The 8,728-nt window shown below is 39.7% G+C and overlaps 1 pseudogene; it reads right to left on the bottom strand.

Moving 5' to 3' along the window:
* Window positions 1–5,058: 5,058 nt before the first annotated feature.
* Window positions 5,059–6,985, bottom strand: LOC132368783 (tigger transposable element-derived protein 1-like; annotated as a pseudogene).
* Between the last annotated feature and the right edge of the window lie 1,743 nt (window positions 6,986–8,728).

Genomic DNA, 8,728 nt, shown 5'->3' with positions numbered 1-8,728 from the left:
CATGCCCTCTTTTATGGCTCTCATAACTTAACCAGCAGGTCAGCTGGCCTTTTCCTCAAATTACATTGCCATATAGACTTCTTTATGACCATTGACACCTTTCATCATCCAATCCTGGAGTAGCTTGGATTTCAGGAAAAGCATTTTTTTTTTTTCCTAATAAATTCTTTCTAACCTCGAGTCCACTTGTTCATAGAACTGAAAGTTATTTCTAAGCTAAATTAAATCATCAATGTCTAGACAGAATCACTCCTCTGCCAATAGATCTCATTCCTCCCAGGTATTTCCTCTCTCCCCAGGTATGTCCTGACACCTCTCCATCTAATTTCATTAGCAAATTCACTAAGGGACTGTTTGTTCCTCCACCCAGATCATTAATAACTCTATCATACCTTTCCATCTCTTGGTTCCTGCTTAAGCTCATGAAAGAATTCCCTCTCTGTAGAGACACTAAAGTTGCCCAAATAGTTCTGTAGGACTGTCCACTTTCTCACTCTCCTGTGTGCTCTCTCAAGGTTAAAATGAAAACTTGAAGAATATATTGCATAATGAAAACCCAGTGTACTACCTTGACTTACCCCAACTACACACTCACATCTTCTCTGTAGGCAACCCCAAATGCAAAAAATTTACCCCTAATTCAAAATATCATATCAAGGTTGGCTGGATAGGAAAACCAACATTCAAATTTTCTTTATAAAATGTTCAAGGACACTAAATGGAAAATAAAGGAAATAGATAAATTGCTACAGGGCTGCTCAATAGACAGAAATGAGAAAATTTAGTGCTTGAGATGTTTACAAGTCTCTGTCCTCTTCTATTTTGCAGTCCCTCCAAGAAGAATTAATGAGAACATTGAAAGGTGTAGGTGGGGGAAATCTGGAATATAATGAATAATCTTAAAGATAAAAGCATAGGTCAGTTAATAGGGGGTAAGGTCTTGCATCTCCTTCCCACCCTCCCTATCCCACCCCTCTAGGTGGTCACAAAGCACCGAGCTGATCTCCCCATACGATGCAGCTGCTTCCCACTAGCTAGTTGTTTTACATTTGGTAGTGTATATATGTCAATGCTACTCTCTCACTTCGTCCCAGCTTACCCTTCCCCCTCCCATATGTATACATATAGCTGATTCACTTTGTTATACAGCAGAAACTAACACAACACTGTAAAGCAATTATACTCCAATAAAGATGTTAAAAAAAAGGGGGATACGGTCAACATTTTTGAATTAGGAAGAAGCCAATTTCTGTCATATGCCTCCATAATTTTGTAAGTATACTCTTTGCTTTCATTCATGATAAATTATTATTATTGTAGAGCAGATGGATGAATCTCAATCATTATACAATAATGGAAGATTAAACATTTTCTTAACTTCTATTCATCAAATTAAGTCTTTATACTCACAAGGAAGAACAATGCATCAATGTTATCATTAGGGCTTTTTTTAAAATATAACTTTAGCGTGAAACATAGTAAGACATGATTAATGTACTGACAGAAGTAAATACTAAACAACCCTCATTAGTCTAGATTGGAATCACTTTTTTAGTTCTCTTATTCTGTGGCTTCTCAGTCCCCTGTGAATTTTGTTAAAGAGAAACAACCATCAAAATCATTCGATCTTTTAGCTAGATGTTCCTTTTCAGCTACATCTTCACTTGTAAAATGTTACCTACTCCCTAAAGCTGTGTAGTTTCTTTTCTGGTGCCAAAGGGAAGACAGTATCTGTTCAGCCCCCAGTGGGGAAACAGATTTCTTACTGGGTTGAGTTTTGTGTCACATTTAACAGATTGTAAGATTTAGAAGGGACGGAGAGAAATCTCGTGATCCACAGCCCCTGTTATCTGCCACAACCCAACATGTAAGACTTCCCTAAACTACTCCAGCTCCAAAAAAACATATCCAGTCTTTACAACATGTGGAAGGCAGTTTTACAATCGCCCTCAAAAACATATTTCAACACTTTTCATCATTACCAAACACTCATTTGTAGCCATAGACTTAAAGAACTAACAGCAGCAAAACACTACACAGTGGGGCAAAGAGCCCTGACCCTGGAGTCAGAGGACCCAAGGTCAAGTTCCTGATCTTCCACTTTATGGACCGAAGGACCTCGCACATGCCGTTTAGTCTCTCTTCCTCTTACTTACAACATTTATTGCCTTCTCTGGCCAGATGCACATATAACATCTCAGTTTACTCATTAGGAAACTCCCCAATACTTAAGTCTAATTATCCCCTCTTGTCCCCATTGTTATTATCTTTGTTAATTTATAAAGAATTGGAATGCAATGAAATAGGAAGACTTAAAGAAAAAATTGCAAGACTAGTCAACAGGCTTCATATTCAATACATAGTTCAATAAAATGTCAATAGTTAAGTATTGAAAACATAACAAAGAGCATCAACTATCAATCACATGTTTCCATTTCCTTATTTTTATTTGTGTTTCCTAATTGTCTTCAATATACAAGCACTGATTTTGCAATAATTAAAGGTTATGCTCAAGTGATTATTTACTTGAAATGGACTACTTTCTCTACACATTTCATAGAATTGTTTCCCTGCTCCATCTTCTGTCTTTTCACCATAATCTCAACTGCAGAGTAAAACTAACATTTTCCCTTCAGTTTTGGCTGTTGGAAAAAGAGATCATTATTGAAGACTGTGCTGGAGGGGGCTGTGATTGCTCTGTCTCTTTCCTGCCCCCTACCAACACACACACACACACACACACACACACACACACACACACTTCCAACTCAGACCTGTGATTGACTCTGTTTCACTATTTATTAGCTCTATGGCCCAGACAAATGAATTAACTTCTCTTAGCCCCAGATTCTTCAACTGTTAAATATGGCTAATAATACTTACCCTAAGGTGTGCTGAGTGAATTAAGTGAGAAAATACAAGTGAAAACATGGCAGACACTTATAAATGGAGCTCTCAATACTCTATTGCTTGTGTAATTCCATTTTTAGCAGACACTTTTCACTATATTATTTAAGCACTTATGTGGCAGTTATGTGGGGAAGCTATTTCCTGTGGCTGCTGACAGGTTGAACTGTGAGTCTCCAGGACTATTGGAGCTGAAGCCTCGATATGATTTCTTACCTACAAAAACCACTGAAGTAGTTTAAAACAAAAAGGCAACCACAGTTATCCACTTTCTTATTGTCAAGAGACAGGAAATTGTTTCCTGATAATCTGAAAACAATGGAGATCAGAGAGAATTGAGACCAAAATGCTATTATCTCAGTTTAAAACTGGAGAGAAAAACTCACAAAGGTCTTGGTATGACCCTGTAAATCTACTTACATATATTAAAGAAGTTAGAGGAGATGATTGGAGAGCTCATCCTAATCTGATGTCAGGAACTACTGCTGTCATAGCTGCTCCAACCCTCCTCTGTCCACCTCCAAAATTGTCTACCAGTACCTACGACAGACTTGCCAAGACTATAACTTGCATCTAGTAAGTGAGAGAGAAGCCAATTTTATGCCTACTGGCCAAATGAAAGACCTAGGAAACGAGAAGTCTAAAGGGAATTTTTTTCTAGTGAAATGTTCTAGCATATGCAATGTAAATCACATCTTCAGTCTCTCCTGTTAAAACATCAGTAAAACCTTCATTGTTCACAAATGCTTTAGTGCAAATAAATTCTTTATGATGATTTTAAGGCAATGCTGAGTTCTGCTTCAGTTTGATGTAGTTTAATTATAGAGGCTGCCCTTGGGGCCAGCCAGCATATGGGTCATTTTACTCTGGGTGAGTTTAAGGTCCTTGAGTGTCTCAGTCAAACCAGCCTTAGCAAGTCCACACTGTTAGCAATGCAAGGCAAACACTTTCATCACATGACTTTCATCATTGATTCAGGCAGGCAAGGTAACGTGTTCAGTGATGTTACATAGAATCTATACAACTTAGCAACTCTCACTACTGCCCACGCAGTCCAGTGTGCTCCAGACCACATTCCTTGAGCCTAAGCCTTCTGGGTTCCATTCTTGCCCTTCTGCAACTGATCCATTCTTATCTCCAGAACATACCTTTTCTGAGGGGCCCTGTAAGCATTTTATTAATACGGTCTAATCATTTGGAAATTAATTCTCCCATCACCTTTTTTTTTAAAATTTCAAGATCAAACAATGCTTCTTGGGTTTCAACAAACCTCCGTCTCTTTTCACATAAATTCTAAGAGTTCGCATCCTTCTTCAGAACTGAATTAAGTTCCATAAGTGAACTGACCTAGTATAGGGGTCGGGATTTGGTGCAACAAACAGAAACTGCTGCAAGTTTTTCAATCAGTAAGAGATTTAATACAGGGAATTGGGTTGTTTTAAACAATGGAATGGTTCAAAGGGTAAAAGTCAGGAGGCCGTCACTAGACTGAGATATAAGGTCCTAACACCATCACTGTGATATGAAGATGTTTCAGCTACCACTGCTGCCATTGCTACCAGCTCCTTGCACCCAGGAAGATGGTGGCCCCACAGTGGAACATGCAATCTAACAACTGTCAACACTTGCATCTGGCAGAGCTTGCTTCCTCCCCCATAGTAAGGAGATAGTTGCCACCTAATGCCTGCCTTCCAAACTGCATGGAAGTGCATTTTAAAGGCAGAGCATAATTCACATCCAGAATCCTACCTACAAAGCAACCTAAGAAATATAGCTTTTAGCTTTCCAACTTCTTCAAATAGAAAGAGGATAACTAGTGTAGAACATGGCTTTCAATAAGATTCAGTGCAACAAGCAGAAACTGCTCTGTTTTTCAATCCGTAAGAGATTTAATATAGGGAATTGGATTCTTTTAAACAATGCAGTATAAAGTATACAGGCAGACCTTGTAGATATTGAGGGTTCAGTTCCAGACCACCGCAATAAAGCAAATATTGCAATAAAGTGAGTCACACGACGTTTTTGGTTTCCCAGTGCATATAAAAATTATGTTTACACCAGACTGTAGTCTAAGTGTGCAATAGCATTATGTCTAAAAACACAATGTACATACCTTAATTTAAAAATACTTTATCACTAAAAATGCAAACCTTATTGTTTAAGAAATACATAACTATCTGAGCCTTCAGCGAGTCGTAATCTTTTTGCTGGCGGAGGGTCTTGCCTCCACGTTGATGGCTGCTGGCTGATCAGGGTGGTGGTTGCTGAAGGTTGGCGTGGCTCTGATAATTTCTTAAAATGAGACAACAGTGATGTTTGTGCAGCGATTAATTCTTCCTTTCACAAAAGATTTCTCTATAGCATACAATGCTGTTTGATATCATTTTACCCATAGTAGAACTTCTTTCAAAATTGGAGCCAACCCTCTCAAATCCTGCTGCTGCTTTATCAACTAAGTTCATGTCATATTCAAAATCCTTTGCTATCATTTCAACAATCTTCCCAGCTTCTTCACCAGGAGTTGACTGTAGCTCAAGAAACCACTTTCTTTGCTCATCCATAAGAAGCAACTCCTCATCCACTAAAGTTTTATCATGAGATTGCAGCAATTCAGTCACATCTTCAGGCTTCACTTCTAATTCTAATAGTTCTTTTGCTATTTCTACTACATCTACAGTTACTTATTCAACTGAAGTCTTGAACCCCTCAAAGCCATCCATGAGGATTGTAACCAACTTCTTCCAACTCCCTGTTAATGTTGATATTTTGGCCTCTTCCCATGAATCATGATTGTTCTTAATGGCATCTAGAATGGTGAATATTTTCCATCAGGTTTTCAACTGACTTTGCCCAGATCTATCAAAGGAATTACTATGGCAGCTATAGCCTTACAAAATGTATTTCTTAAATAATAACACTGGAAAGTCAAAATTACTCTGTGATCCATAGGCTTCAGAATGGATGTTGTGTTAGCAGGCATGAAAACATTAATCTCATCGTCCATCTCCATCAGGGCTCTTTGGTGAACAGGTACATTGTCAATGAGAAGTAATATTTTGAAAGGAATCTTTTTTTCTGAGCAATAGGTCTCAACAGTGGGCTTAAAATATTCAGTAAACCATGTTGTAAACTGATGTGCTATCATCCAGGTTTTGTTGTTCCTTTTATAGAGCACAAGCAGAGTAGATTTAGCATAGTTCTTAAGGGCCCTAGGATTTTCAGAATGGTAAATGAGCATTGGCTTCGACTTAAAATTACCATCTGCATTAGCCCGTAATAAGAGAGCCAGGCTGTCCTTTGAAGCTTTGAAGCCAGGCATTGACTTCTTCTCTCTAGCTATGAAAGTCCTAGATGGCATCTTCTTCCAACAGAAGGCTGTTTTGTCTACATCGAAAATCTGTTGTTCAGTGTAGCCACCTTCATTAATTACCTTAGCTAGATCTCCTGGATAACTTGCTGTAGCTTCTACATCAGCACTTGCTGCTTCATCTTGCACTTTTATGTTATGGAGATGGCTTCTTTCCTTAAACCTTATGAACCAACCTCTGCTTCTTCACACTTTTCTTCTATGCTTCCTCACCTCTCTCAGCCTTCATAGAATTGAAGAGAGTTAGGGCCTTGCTCTGGATCAGGCTTTGTCTTAAGGGGACGTTGTGGCTGGTTTTATCTTTTATCCAGACCACTCAACTTTCTCCAGATTCGCAATAAGGCTGTTTTGCCTTCTTATCATTCGTGTGTTCACTGAAGTAACACTTTAATTTCCTTCCAGAACTTCTTTTTTGCATTCAGAATTTGGCTAACTGTTTGGCACAAGAGGTCTAGCTTTTGGCTTACCTCGGCTTTTGACATGCCTTCCTCACTAAGCCTAATCATTTCTACCTTTTGATTTAAAGTGAGAGATGTGCAACTCTTCCTTTCACTTGAACACTTAGAAACCACTGTAGGCTTATTAATTGGCCTGATTTCAATATTGTTGTGTCTCAGGGAATAAGGAGGCCAGAGCAGAGGGAGAGAGACGAGGGAACAGCTGGTTGGTGGAGCAGTCAGAACACACACACAATTCATCTTACATGGGCATGGTTCGTGGTGCCCCAAAACAATTACAATAGTAACATCGAAGGTCACTGATCACAGATCACCATAACAAATGTGATAATAATGGAAAAGTTTGTGAGGATTACCAAAATGTGACACAGAAACAGGAAGTGAGCAAATGCTCTTGGAAAAATGGTGCCGATAGACTTGCTTAACACAGGGTTGCCACAAACCTTCAATTTGTAAAAAAAATGCAGTATTCACGAAGCACAGTAAAGCAAAATACAATAAAACGAGTGTGCCTGTATTCCATTCCACCAAATATAAAATACTAACAATTATTAAATCTGGACTGTGAGTAGATTGGGAGTTGTTTTCTATTCTATACTTTCACATGCATTTGGAAGTTGTTTTTCCTCGCTGTGTGTCATTCTTCATTTACCCACCATCTCAAATCCCCTCTCTCCCCTTCTCACCCACTTCTGTGGGAAGCTGGCTTCCCTGAACTGCATCACTCCGGTGTCCTGGCTAGTTGTCTTCTGGTTGGATGTGACCAATTTGCAGTTCCTGCAGGAGGTTAGAGGGTGTAAGAAGGGGGACCTGTATATTTCTTATCTTCCTCCCTCCTCTGAGTCACTGTAGTTGACAGTGGCTGTGCCCTCCACTATCATAGCTCCTGCCCAGTGGTCTCTCTCTCGTGACTCTGACTTTCAGTGGGCTCCTGTAACACTGCGTCCTCCCTGGGATAACAGGTGACAGTGACTTCCTGCTGTTGCTGGTGTCTGGGTGCCTCAACATCTTTTATTGCTTTCCTTTTCCCATCCCCATCTCTGTAAGTAGTCATTTCATTAAGGGGCTTTTGAACCATGTAACTGAAGTTCCATTTCCTGCTGGGTCCCCCAGCCTGCCTTTATGATCCTCTTCTCTTCTCAGGTGCAGCTCACTACACTCACCAACCTTGGCGCAGGCCGTAGGGCCCCTACACCCTCCTGCTCTTAACTTTTCCCTCCTCGGCCTATACTCACACTACCAAGCCTTTGTGCCTTCCACGCATGATCTTGCATCATGCAAAATAATTTATAAATTAATTGGTAGCTTGAATGATTTTTCCAAAATAAGCTTTCTTAATTTTAAGGGCAGATGTATGGTACAATAATGCAGAAATATCAATATTCTGATAAGCATTTCAGGCAGAAGTAGGGAGCATATTTGGAGGAGCTAGGCCTATAGAGCCTGGAATCCATGAAGAGGAATGTCTGTGTATCTGAAGACCTGGTTCTGAGTAAGTGATGAAATTTGACTCAATGTTAGAAAAACAGGGAGCAAGCCTTTTGAGGACTGAGATTTTGTCTTGTTCTCAGTTCTTTCCCCAGCACGTGGCACAGCATCTGACACATAGTAAGAATTCCATACATCTTTAAGTGATGGAATGAGTGAGTAGACATGGCAGGAGGCTGCTTGGTCCTTTGTCTCTCAGCCTTCTCATCCCTTCCACACTAGTGATTTTGTGGGGTACCACATTTTCATAGTCGGTCAACACAAAACTCACATTTGGCCCTTAGAATTCTCACTGTGATGTTGGATGAGTCTCTCCCTCTCTGGGTCTGAGCGCCCTCATTGGCAGAGAGGCCAGGGTCAGAGACTGTCAACATTTATGACTAAAACTATACTAAAAATGCTTTCACTGCATTTTTTATTTGGCAGGTGTTCTTGCTCTGTTTGATTTTATCTGGTTGATTGCTTTGGTAAACTGTGTGTTTGTTTTTGGCGTGAATATGGCATTTTG

This window comes from Balaenoptera ricei, chromosome 7 (assembly GCF_028023285.1).
Source record: "Balaenoptera ricei isolate mBalRic1 chromosome 7, mBalRic1.hap2, whole genome shotgun sequence".
NCBI lineage: Eukaryota > Metazoa > Chordata > Mammalia > Artiodactyla > Balaenopteridae > Balaenoptera > Balaenoptera ricei.
This window is presented reverse-complemented; position numbering and strand designations above follow the sequence as displayed.